Below are 11,759 nucleotides of genomic sequence, written 5' to 3'. Positions count from 1 at the left end.
CTTTGCCGCTTCTGCATCAGCAGTTGATCTCTGTAGGTTAGTAAGTGCCTTTTTGGTCGTTTTTTCTCCAGATAGTGAGAGTGTGTTGTCATTTAGTTCCCTTTCCTCCCCCAACCGCTTGTTCGTCGGTTATTAAAAAAAAAAAAAAGTTTGTTGTAAAGTAGTCTTGTGCAGGCCCTCCCTACCCCTTAGGTGTGAGTGTTTAGTGTGTCACTCTTAAGTAGGTTGGCTGTGTGTGTTTGTAGTATGGCTGATCAGCCAAAACCTACTTTTAAGAAATGCACAGAGTGTGGCCATAAGCTTTCACCGGCCGATGGTCACACTCTGTGTGTTGTTTGCCTAGGTGTTCCCCATCTATCTGTACAGTGCAGTGTGTGCGTCAGATTTAACCCCAGGGCCTTGAAAGAAAGGAAGGCCAAACTGGTTGTAAAAGGCCTTCTACCTGTTTCTTCTCTGGACTCATTGGCCTCAGCTCCTTCAGGCTGGGACTCACCTTCCCACTAGACCTGTTGAAGGGGAGGCCAAAGGAAAAGACAGGAAGAAAGACAAGGAAAGAGACAAGAGGGGGATAGGCCCCATAAACAGTCTCAGAGCAGAAGCCCTTCCCTAGCCCGCCTTCTAAAGTGTCGAGACCTACATCTCCTCGGCTCCACTCCCCAAGGTTCTCCCCAGAGCCGACGGAACCCTTGGATCCAAGGCCTTCATTTAGGTCATCACAACGACCAGCCAGATCCAAGTCGGTTGCCTCCTTGCGCTTAACTCGGAGTCTGTCGGAATTGGATATGGACAGGATGATGAGGATATTTATTCGGACCCAGTCTTGCCATGTCCCTCTCTCTCTCTCTGGAGGGGGGGGGACTCCATGCCATTCTTTCATCCAATTTCTCCTTCCCCGATCTGGCCTGCAGTTTCAGGGTTTATGGATCCGAGGAACTTCTGAGCTGGGGGATCGGTGCCGACGGTTCCTCCAACCTCGACTCTGGCGATTACCTTGAGTTCCTCGGATCTAAGCACCTCTCGGGGCCGAGGACGGGGAGTTCGATCCGAGGGAATGTAGGTGTCTTCGGCTCCGACATTGTCAGATCCGAACCATTCCTTCAGAACTCCAGCCTCCTGCCTCTGCCCCGATCCTCAGCTGACCCGGGGAGAGCTTCCTCCTTGTTGGGTGATAAGGAGGTATGCTCTCCTTCGGCATTCAACATGTTGGAGAGGGTTCTCTTCCAAGGAGCGAGACCCCAGCCCATTTCCTTGGATTCCGCCCAGACTCCCCTTGGATTCGGTGATGACTCCCTGCAGCTTGTCCCAGGGACAGCCCATGCTAGAGGACCCCTAGGCGGCACCCCTGGAGGAAACCCCCGTGGCTCACGAGGCCTCTGCGAAGAGTCCCACTGAAGAGGGTCCCCGTAAGCACACGTGTAAAAGGAGGCACCTGGACTCCCCCGAGTCCTTAACAGTGTTCCTGGAGGCTTTTGGCATGAGCCCATCTACGTCCCGAGTGTCCCCTCTTGCTCATCCCTTAGTATATTTTATCACCACGCGGGCATGGAAGGAGCCTGACACCATAGAGCGGATAACAAAATGCGGGACAGATTCTCTCCCCTCAGACAGACGGGCCTGGTACAAGAGATCCTGTGGATGCTGTGGTGGTTGTAGCCACCAAGCGGAACTGGCACAGAAGAGTTCCTTGGTCCACCCTCTGGATTGATTTGGGAAGTGAGTATATTCTTCAGCGACTTTTTCCATCAGAGCTCTGAACTATTTGTCACACGTAGTACAACTGCAGCGAGACTTAGTCATGGAGTTAGTTGAGTCACACCCAGAGTCTTTGTCACTGGCTGATAAGCGTCTGTTCTCCCTGAAAATGACTACCGTGAAATCAGTATCTAACATGTCTATGCACCTCCTTTCCCATGTTACAGAAGGAGTGACTACGGTGGCTGGGACTGGCTTGGCTATGAGGTGACATGCTTGGCTCAGACTATTGTCAGTTCACAGACCCCTTCAAGGAGTCTTTCACAAGTTCTCCCTTTGGTTCTTCTCTTTTTGAGAAGACTGTACGTGACACCCTGGTCCACAGCGGAAATGACGTTAAGACTTTGTCTGCCGTCGGAGTCCGCTTCTCTAACCCTCAATGATCCTTTTCTAGGAATCAGAGAGGGCAAAAGAAGATGTGGTTCTGAAAATCAGTTTTCCTGGGACTCTCAGGACAACTCGTCCCCTAGAGAGGGAGGGACAGGACAGACCACTCAGAGGCAGAGGGGCCACGGAACTTTGGGTCTAGGGAGACCTTCTCGGACAGGCCCACGCAGCAGCCTTGAGGGGTTGCCCGACTGTCCTACTCTGGAGACAGTCGGGGGAAGATTATCTTTGCACCCAACGGCTTGGGAGTCCATAACTGCAGATCATTGGGTGCTTCAAATAATATCCAGAGGCTACACCATCCCGGTTGTTACCCCTCCCATCCAACCAAAATGCCTTCCAAATGTCCCACCTGCTCAAAGGAAGGCGGCAGCCCTAGAGATTTCAAAGCTGCTTCGCAAACAAGCCATCAAATGGGTCCCCCCCAGATCAGTCTGGATCAGGCGTTTACTCCAGGTTCTTTTTAGTGCCAAAAAAAGACAGGGGACCTCAGGCCCATCTTGGACCTGTCAGCCTTGAACCTGGCCATCGCCAAGCAGAAATTCCGGATGGTCACCCTACAGTCCATTCTACCTTATCTTCGAAAATGCGACTGGATGTGCTCGATAGACCTCCAGGATGCTTACTACCACATCAAGATTCGCAGAAGCTCCAGGATATTCCTTTGCTTCCGGCTGGCAGCCAATAATTTCCAATTCAGAGCCCTACCCTTCGGTCTCACCACAGCCCCCAGGGTGTTTACCAAGGAAATGGCAGTCATAGCAGCTCACCTAAGGCTTCAGGGAATTCAGGTATTCCCTTACCTAGACGATTAGCTCCTCGCTGCTTCCACCAAGCATGATCTTTGCATAGCCAGAGACTCCTTCCTTCATCTTGCAGACCGGCTAGGGATCACTATCAATGTTTCCAAGTCCCTCTTGGACCCAGTGCAGATCTTGGACTTTATCGGGGCCCGGCTGGACACCCTTCAATTGAAAGTCTTCCTAACTCTAGACAGGGTCCAGAGCCTATGGGCTTATATATCAGTGGTTCTTGGCCCCAGGCTACCAAAGGCAGGCGATGTTCTCCGAGCCCTAGGCTGTATGGCTGCAGCAATCTCGATCCTCCCCTGTGCACGTCTTTACATGCGTGTTCTTCAGTGGACTCTGGCCATACAGTGGTCTTGGCTAGATCTCCCCATGGAATATCCAATTCAAATCGGCAAAGCCTGCAGGGCATCACTTCTCTGGTGTCTCCATTTGCCGAAGATCTTAGTGGGACAGTTTCACCACCCACAGCCCAGGCCGCAGTGACCATGGATGCCTCCCAGCTCGGGTGGTGGGGTCATTATCTGGGGAGGACGGTCCAAGACACGTGCCAAGAAACGTGCCAAGATTGCATTTCAATGTTCTGGAGATGAGAGCAGTGCTTTTAGCGTTGCAAGCCTTCCACACTGTTCTTCTCTGGAGACTATTGCAATTCAGTCAGACAACATGTCAGTTGTCTGGTACATCAACAAACAGGGAGGAACCAGATCTTACCCTCTGTGTCGTGAGGCCATGAGAGTGTGGGAGTGGGCGATCACCAGTCGATTTCTGATTGCAACGTACATCCCGGGAAACTCCAACATTTTAGCGGACAAATTGAGTCGGGCTATTCTAATGCTATACGAGTGGTCTCTGAAACAATCAATAGTGGAGGAGATCTTCCTTGCGTGGGGTCAACCTTGCTGCAATCTGTTCGCATCTCCTTTCCAACAAGTGCAGCGAGTTCTTCGCTCTGATCACCTCACCAGGGGATCCCCCCAGAGACGCTGTAGTCCATGCTTGGCCTTCCAGGTTACTGTATGCTTATTCCCTGTTAGCTCTCATTCAGAAGTTTCTTCAGAAAGCTTGTTGACTGGGGTGCAAAGTGAACCTCATTGCTCTGTTTTGGCCTCATCAGGTGTGGTTTCCCTTTCTCTGGTCTCATGTTCTAGCTCCTCTTTGGATTCTAGATCCTTGCCCGGATCTCATCTCTCATCCCTCGGGCACTTGTCCACCCAACTTGGACAGCCTCAAGCTGACAGCTTGGTTGCTCCAGTTCCCTTGATTGCCAGGAATCCCGGTCTTTCATCTTCAGTAAAAACTTTTCTGGTGGCGTCCCATAAGGCCTCCACTAGGAAGATTTAGCGCAGTAAATGGAAACTATTATCTATTTGGGCTTCTCAGAGGAACCTGGATCATTTTATATCCCCTGTTCCTGCAGTGCTGGATTTCTTAGCCAATATTTTTCAACAAGGGGCTAGTTCCTCCAAGGTGAAAGTGCAACTGGCAGCTATCTCGAATTTCCATGTTGGCGAAAACATGAATGCCCTGGCCACTTCTAGACTGTGTAAGGCTTTTCTTAAAGATACCTTTCTTTTACGTCACCCAATTAAGGACTCTGTTCCTCCTTGGGACCTTACCTTGGTTCTGCAGGCTTTAGTTGCTCCTCCCTTTGAACCTGCAGCATCAGTAGATTTGAAGTTCTTATCCTGTAAGACAGTCTCCCTAGTGTCCATAACGTCGGCTAGGAGGGTTTCTGAGATTCAAGCTTTTTCTTCCCTGCCCCCTTACTTTATCTTCGAAGGACAGGGTTTCTTTCTGCATGAACCCTTCATTCTTACCAAAAGTAGCTTCTGAATCCAACATTAATCAAACAATTAAGCTGCCTGTTTTCTTTCCAAATTTTCAAAACAAGGGTGAATATAAGCTGCATTTGCTAAATGTTTATAGACAGCTTCGTTTTTATTTACACAGAACAAAGCCATTCCGTAAGTCTGACCAGTTATTTGTGTCCTTTTCTAAACCCTTTCTGGGCAAAGCCATCTCCAAGGTTTCCTTAGCTAGACGGATTACACAATGTATTTTGCAAATTTATAAAGACAAAGGTCTGTCCCCGCCTTATCGTGTTAAAGCTCATTCTGCCAGATCTATGGCGACATCTGCTTCATTTTGGTCTAGGGTTTCACTGGATGACATTTGAGCGGCAGCAACTTGGGCAAGGTCATATACCTTTATTTCTCATTATAAGTTGGATTTGATCTTCAGAGGGAGAGCATCCTTCGGCTCTGCGGTACTCAGGAATATCCTTCCATGAGGGCCTCCCAGGAGTTTAAGTAGCTAGGGACTGTGTCCCACAGGTTGCAGATAATGTCTTTATTTGAAGTAGTTAACTTAATTTTATGCACTCACCGTAACGTTCCATCTGAGTAGTTACACTTCATTTTTCTGCAACAGTCCCACCCCCCCCCTTTCCCTTGAACCCGTTCAGGGTGTGTTATAATGTTGAGTTGCTGATGGGTTGAGTAGTGGCAAACTCAATCTGAGGGAAGGTAGGAGATGGTTATGGATAAGGGGGAGGAGCTTGGAGGAAAAGTTCACTAGAGCGGTAGTGTTAGGTTGAAAGAATAAAGGGAAAGAAAAATCATTAGCAGGGTAGTTTTAAAGCGATGAGGGATTAGAATGATAGTTAAACTTAGTGAGATTTATAGTAAGAACAGAGTTGTTTAAAGTAACTTATAGATTAAAAAGAGTTTCCTACTGCTTTTGATGGGTAAAGATTGCGGTAAGCTAGTGGAAGGCTCAAGGCGAATAGGATGTTTATCAATTTGGATAGTTGCAGGGGCAGATTTTAGTATTTCGTAGATAGTTCTTTAGGTTAGGGCGGTCACAGTGGTGCAGTGGTTAGCATTGCCGCCTCACAGCAAGAGGTTCTCTCGATCCCCGGCTGGGGTGCCTTCTGTGCGGAGTCTGCATGTCCTCCCTGTGGTCGCGTGGGTTTCCTCCGGGTGCTCCGGTTTCCTCCCACATCCCAAAGACATGCTGCAGGTGGATTGGACACTCTAAATTGGCCTTAGGTGTGCGTGTGCGTGTGCCTTCTTTGGAAGGTTGGGCGCTGGGCTGGCAACTCGGCACTGTAAAACTCCACTGCCAATCAATGTGCGGACAAGGTGATCCGCTGTGGCGACCCCTAACCGGGAAAAGCTGAAAGAAGAAGAAGTAGATAGTTCTTTAGGTTGGGTTTAAATTTGTTGAAGCAGCTAATGGTGTTTATGCTGATTGGAAGCGAGTTCCATAGTGATAAGGACTGATGAAACAGTGAACTAAAACCTGTCACAGGTTGCAGGCTTTAGACCAGGTAGTGCAAATTTCAGATATCAGAACAGAACCTTTCTGTATTTGAAAGTTCGCAGGATGTGTTTGTAATTCTGAAAAATCCCTTGGTAAAAGTAATGATGGCATAAACAATGAAGCACTTTAGAAGCACCAAAAGAAAATGTCAGAATTATCTTTACAAGTCTGTTTTATAATTAAGTTTGTATTGTTAGAAATCTGTTTGCCTCCATGGAGCTTTTGCGCATGACATTGTAAATTTCATCTAAAATGAAAGGGATTGCCTTTTTGAATGATTTTTGAGAAGTATTAGGCTATACGATAGATAACGGAAAGTAAGCAGCTAACAGAATTGCCTGCAAGCTAGATTCTTTGTCAGTGCCGTCTTTGAGTATTTTAGAAAAAAATCTTAACTTGGTGCTTCATTGATGGCTTTCATTTGGCAGTTTACAATTCCTTTTGATAGTTTTCAAGCCATATTTGTCTTTTTGCAATTAGCAGACTACTGAAAATATAGTATGTAGCATTTATATCTGGCTAAGACTGGCCAAGAAGCCAGTGACTTAAACAGAAACAAACTTACACGTGTGTAAGTGAAACACAACTCTGCTTTTCATGCTAGACATATTGGAGTGTACAATTTGAGAGAAAACTTTTTTGAGCTTTGAGAATTGAGGGGAGTATAAGCAGTGCACCAGTTTTGGGTCCTCTAGGTGAGAGCTTTAATCTTAATACTTTTTTTTACCATTGATAATGGTGCATTTCATATTAGCCTAAGAAAATAAAATTTGGTTGTGGTTTCACTTTATAAGTTCATGAATTGAAAAATAGGGCTGTGGTTACTGATGCTAACTCTGTAGAAATGTAAAGTAACACACAATCTGAAATAGTTAATTTCATTTTATCTGCAACCTGTGGGTATTGGAATCCATATCGGATCCGAGCCGGCAACTATTCAAGCATCTGCTGTGAGGTCCAAGCTCCTCCCCCTTACCCATAACCCATCACCATCCCCCAGATCTCGTTTGCCGCTTTTCTGCATCAGCAGCGTGATCTCTGTAGCTCCAAGTGTTGGGTTATTAGTAAGTGCCTTTTTTGGTCGTTTTTTCTCCAGATAGTGAGAGTGTGTTGTCATTTAGTTCCCTTTCCTCCCCCAACCGCTTGTTCGTCGGTTATTAAAAAAAAAGTTTGTTGTAAAGTAGTCTTGTGCAGGCCCTCCCTACCCCTTAGGTGTGAGTGTTTAGTGTGTCACTCTTAAGTAGGTTGGCTGTGTGTGTTTGTAGTATGGCTGATCAGCCAAAATCTACTTTTAAGAAATGCACAGAGTGTGGCCATAAGCTTTCACCGGCCGATGGTCACACTCTGTGTGTTGTTTGCCTGGGTGTTCCCCATTTATCTGTACAGTGCAGTGTGTGCGTCAGATTTAACCCCAGGGCCTTGAAAGAAAGGAAGGCCAAACTGTTTGTAAAAGGCCTTCTACCTGTTTCTTCTCTGGACTCATTGGCCTCAGCTCCTTCAGGCTGGGACTCACCTTCCCACTAGACCTGTTGAAGGGGAGGCCAAAGGAAAAGACAGAAAGAAAGACAAGGACAGAGACAAGAGGGGGGGATAGGCCCCCATAAACAGTCCCCAGAGTGGGAGCCCTTCCCTATCCCGCCTTCTAAAGTGTCGAGACCTACATCTCCTTGGCTTCACTCCCCGAGGTTCTCCCCAGATCCGACGGAGCCCTTGGATCCGAGGCCTTCATTTAGGTCATCACAACGACCAGCCAGATCCAAGTTGGTTGCCTCCTTGCGCTTAACTCGGAGTCTGTCGGAATTGGATATGGATAGGATGATGAGGATATTTATTCGGACCCAGTCTTGCCATGTCCCTGTCTCTCTCTCTCTGGAGGAGGAGGGGATTCCATGCCATTCTTTCATCCAATTTCTCCTTCCCCGATCTGGCCTGCAGTTTCAGGGTTTATGGATCCGAGGAACTTCTGAGCTGGGGGATCGGTGCCGACGGTTCCTCCAACCTCGACTCTGGCGATTACCTTGAGTTCCTCGGATCTAAGCACCTCTCGGGGCCGAGGACGGGGAGTTCGATCCGAGGGAATGTAGGTGTCTTCGGCTCCGACTTTGTCAGATCCGAGCCATTCCTTCAGAACTCCAGCTTCTCCTGCCTCTGCCCCGATCCTTACAGCTGACCTGAGGAGCACTTCCTTCTTGTTTGGTGCTAAGGAGGTATGCTGTCCATAGGCCTTCAACGTGGTGGAGAGGGTTCTCTCCCAAGGATCGAGACCCCAGCCTATTTCCTTGGATTCCGCCCAGACTCCCTTGGATTCTGTTACGACTCCCTTCAGCTTGTCCCAGGGACAGCCCATGCTAGAGGACCCCTAGGCGGCACCCCTGGAGGAAACCCCCGTGGCTCACGAGGCCTCTGCGAAGAGTCCCACTGAAGAGGGTCCCCGTGAGCACACGTGTAAAAGGAGGCATCTGGACTCCCCCGAGTCCTTAACAGTGTTCCTGGAGCCTTTTGGCATGAGCCCATCTACGTCCTGAGTGTCACCTCCTTCTCATCCCTTAGTATATTTTATCACTACGCGGGCATGGAAGGAGCCTGACACCATAGAGCGGATACCAAAATGCCTGGACCAGATTCTCTCCCCAAGCTCAGACAGACGGGCCTGGTACAAGAGATCCCCTGTGGATGCTGTGGTGGTTGTAGCAGCCACCAAGCGGGAACTGGCACAGAAGAGTTCCTTGGTCCATCCTCTGGATCAATTTGGGAAGCGAGTATATTCTTTAGTGACGTTTTCCATCTGAGCTCTGAACTATTTGGCATACGTGATACGACTACAGTGAGACCTAGTCATGGAGTTAGTTGAGTCGCCCCCAGAGTCTTTGTCACCGGAGAATAAGGGTCTGTTCTCCACGAAAATGTCGACTCTGAAATCAGTATCGAACACATTTATGCGCCTCCTTTCCCATGTTACAGAAGGAGTGACTACGGTGGCTGGGACTGGCTTGGCTATGAGGTGACCTGCTTGGCTCAGACTATTGTCAGTTCACAGACCCCTTCAAGGAGTCTTTCACAAGTGCTCCCTTTGATGGTTCTTCTCTTTTTGAGAAGACTGTACGTGACACCCTGGTCCAAGAGCGGAAAGGACGGTAAGACTTTGTCTGCCGTCGGAGTCCGCTTCTCTAACCCTCAATGATCCTTTTCTAGGAATCAGAGAGGGCAAAAGAAGATGTGGTTCTGAAAATCAGTTTTCCTGGGACTCTCAGGACAATTCGTCCCCTACACGCAGAGGGGGACAGGACAGACACCACTCAAGAGGCAGAGGGGGGGCCACGGAACTTTGGGTCTAGGGAGACCTTCTCGGACAGGCCCACGCAGCAGCCTTGAGGGGTTGCCCGACTGTCCTATTTTGGAGACAGTCGGGGAAGATTATCATTGCACCCAACAGCTTGGGAGTCCATAACTGCAGATCATTGGGTGCTTCAAATAATATCCAGAGGCTACACCATCCCATTTGTTACCCCTCCCGTCCAACCAGAGTGCCTCTCAGATGTCCCACCCACTCAAAGGGAGGCAGCAGCACTAGAGATTTCCAAGCTGCTTCACAAACAAGCCATGAAACCGGTCCCCCCAGATCAGTCTGGATCAGGCGTTTACTCCAGGTTATTTTTAGTGCCAAAAAAGACGGGGGACCTCAGGCCCATCTTGGACCTGTCAACCTTGAACCTGGCCATCGCCAAGCAGAAATTCCGGATGGTCACCCTACAGTCCATTCTACCTTATCTTCGAGAATGCGACTGGATGTGCTCGTTAGACCTCCAGGATGCTTACTACCACATCAAGATTCGCAGAAGCTCCAGGATATTCCTTTGCTTCCGGCTGGGAGCCAATCATTTCCAATTCAGAGCCCTACTCTTCGGTCTCACCACAGCCCCCAGGGTGTTTCCTAAGGAAATGGCAGTCATAGCAGCTCACCTGAGGCTTCAGGGAATTCAGGTATTCCCTTACCTAGACGATTAGCTCCTCGCTGCTTCCACCAAGCATGATCTTTGCATAGCCAGAGACTCCTTTCTTCATCTTGCAGACCGGCTAGGGATCACTATCAATGTTTCCAAGTCCCTCTTGGACCCAGTGCAGATCTTGGACTTTATCGGGGCACGGCTGGACACCCTTCAATTGAAAGTCTTCCTAACTCTAGACAGGGTCCAGAGCCTATGGGCCTATATATCAGTGGTTCTTGGCCCCAGGCTACCAAAGGCAGGCGATGTTCTCCGAGCCCTAGGCTGTATGGCTGCAACAATCTCGATCCTCCCCTGTGCACGTCTTTACATGCGTGTTCTTCAGTGGACTCTGGCCATACAGTGGTCTTGGCTAGATCTCCCCATGGAATATCCAATTCAAATCAGCAAAGCCTGCAGGGCATCACTTCTCTGGTGTCTCCATTTGCCGAAGATCTTAGTGGGACACCCATTTGTTTCACCCACAGCCCAGGCCGCAGTGACCATGGACGCCTCCCAGCTCGGGTGGTGGGGTCATTATCTGGGGAGGACGGTCCAAGACACGTGGTTCCAGAACGGGACCAGATTGCATATCAATGTTCTGGAGATGAGAGCAGTGCTTTTAGTGTTGCAAGCCTTCCACACTGTTCTTCTCTGGAGACTATTGCAATTCAGTCAGACAACATGTCAGTTGTCTGGTACATCAACAAACAGGGAGGAACCAGATCTTACCCTCTGTGTCGTGAGGCCATGAGAGTGTGGGAGTGGGCGATCACCAGTCGATTTCTGATTGCAACGTACATCCCGGGAAACTCCAACATTTTAGCGGACAAATTGAGTCGGGCTATACGAGTGGTCTCTGAAACAATCAATAGTGGAGGAGATCTTCCTTGCGTGGGGTCAAGCTTGCTGCAATCTGTTCGCATCTCCTTTCCAACAAGTGCAGCGAGTTCTTCGCTCTGATCACCTCACCAGGGGACTTCGTAGAGACGCTGTAGTCCATGCTTGGCCTCCCAGGTTACTGTAAGCTTATTCCCCGTTAGCTCTCATTCAGAAGTTTCTTCAGAAAGCTTGTTGACTGGGGTGCAAAGTGAACCTCATTGCCCTGTTTTGGCCTCATCAGGTGTGGTTTCCCTTCCTCTGGTCTCATGTTCTAGCTCCTCTTTGGATTCTAGATCCTTGCCCGGATCTCATCTCTCATCCCTCGGGCACTTGTCCACCCAACTTGGACAGCCTCAAGCTGACAGCTTGGTTGCTCCAGTTCCCTTGATTGCCAGGAACCCCGGTCTTTCATCTTCAGTAAAAACTATTCTGGTGGCGTCCCATAAGGCCTCCACTAGGAAGATTTAGCACAGTAAATGGAAACGATTATCTATTTGGGCTTCTCAGAGGAACCTGGATCATTTTATATCCCCTGTTCCTGCAGTGTTGGATTTCTTAGCCAATATTTTTCAACAAGGGGGCTAGTTCCTCCACGGTGAAAGTGCAACTGGCAGCTATCTCG

General features: G+C 48.9%; 1 protein-coding gene across 1 annotated transcript in view; it reads left to right on the top strand.

The window, feature by feature from the left end:
• Positions 1-11,759, top strand: part of ANKRD28 (ankyrin repeat domain 28) — a gene marked incomplete in the record, with an annotated part of 2,819,689 nt that overhangs the window by 856,212 nt on the left and 1,951,718 nt on the right.

This window comes from Protopterus annectens, chromosome 3.part1 (assembly GCF_019279795.1).
Source record: "Protopterus annectens isolate FY-2018-M chromosome 3.part1, PAN1.0, whole genome shotgun sequence".
In the NCBI taxonomy this organism is placed as follows: Eukaryota; Metazoa; Chordata; order Ceratodontiformes; family Protopteridae; genus Protopterus; species Protopterus annectens.
The sequence above is the reverse complement of the archived record's forward strand: the minus strand, read 5'-3'. Positions and strand labels throughout refer to the sequence as shown.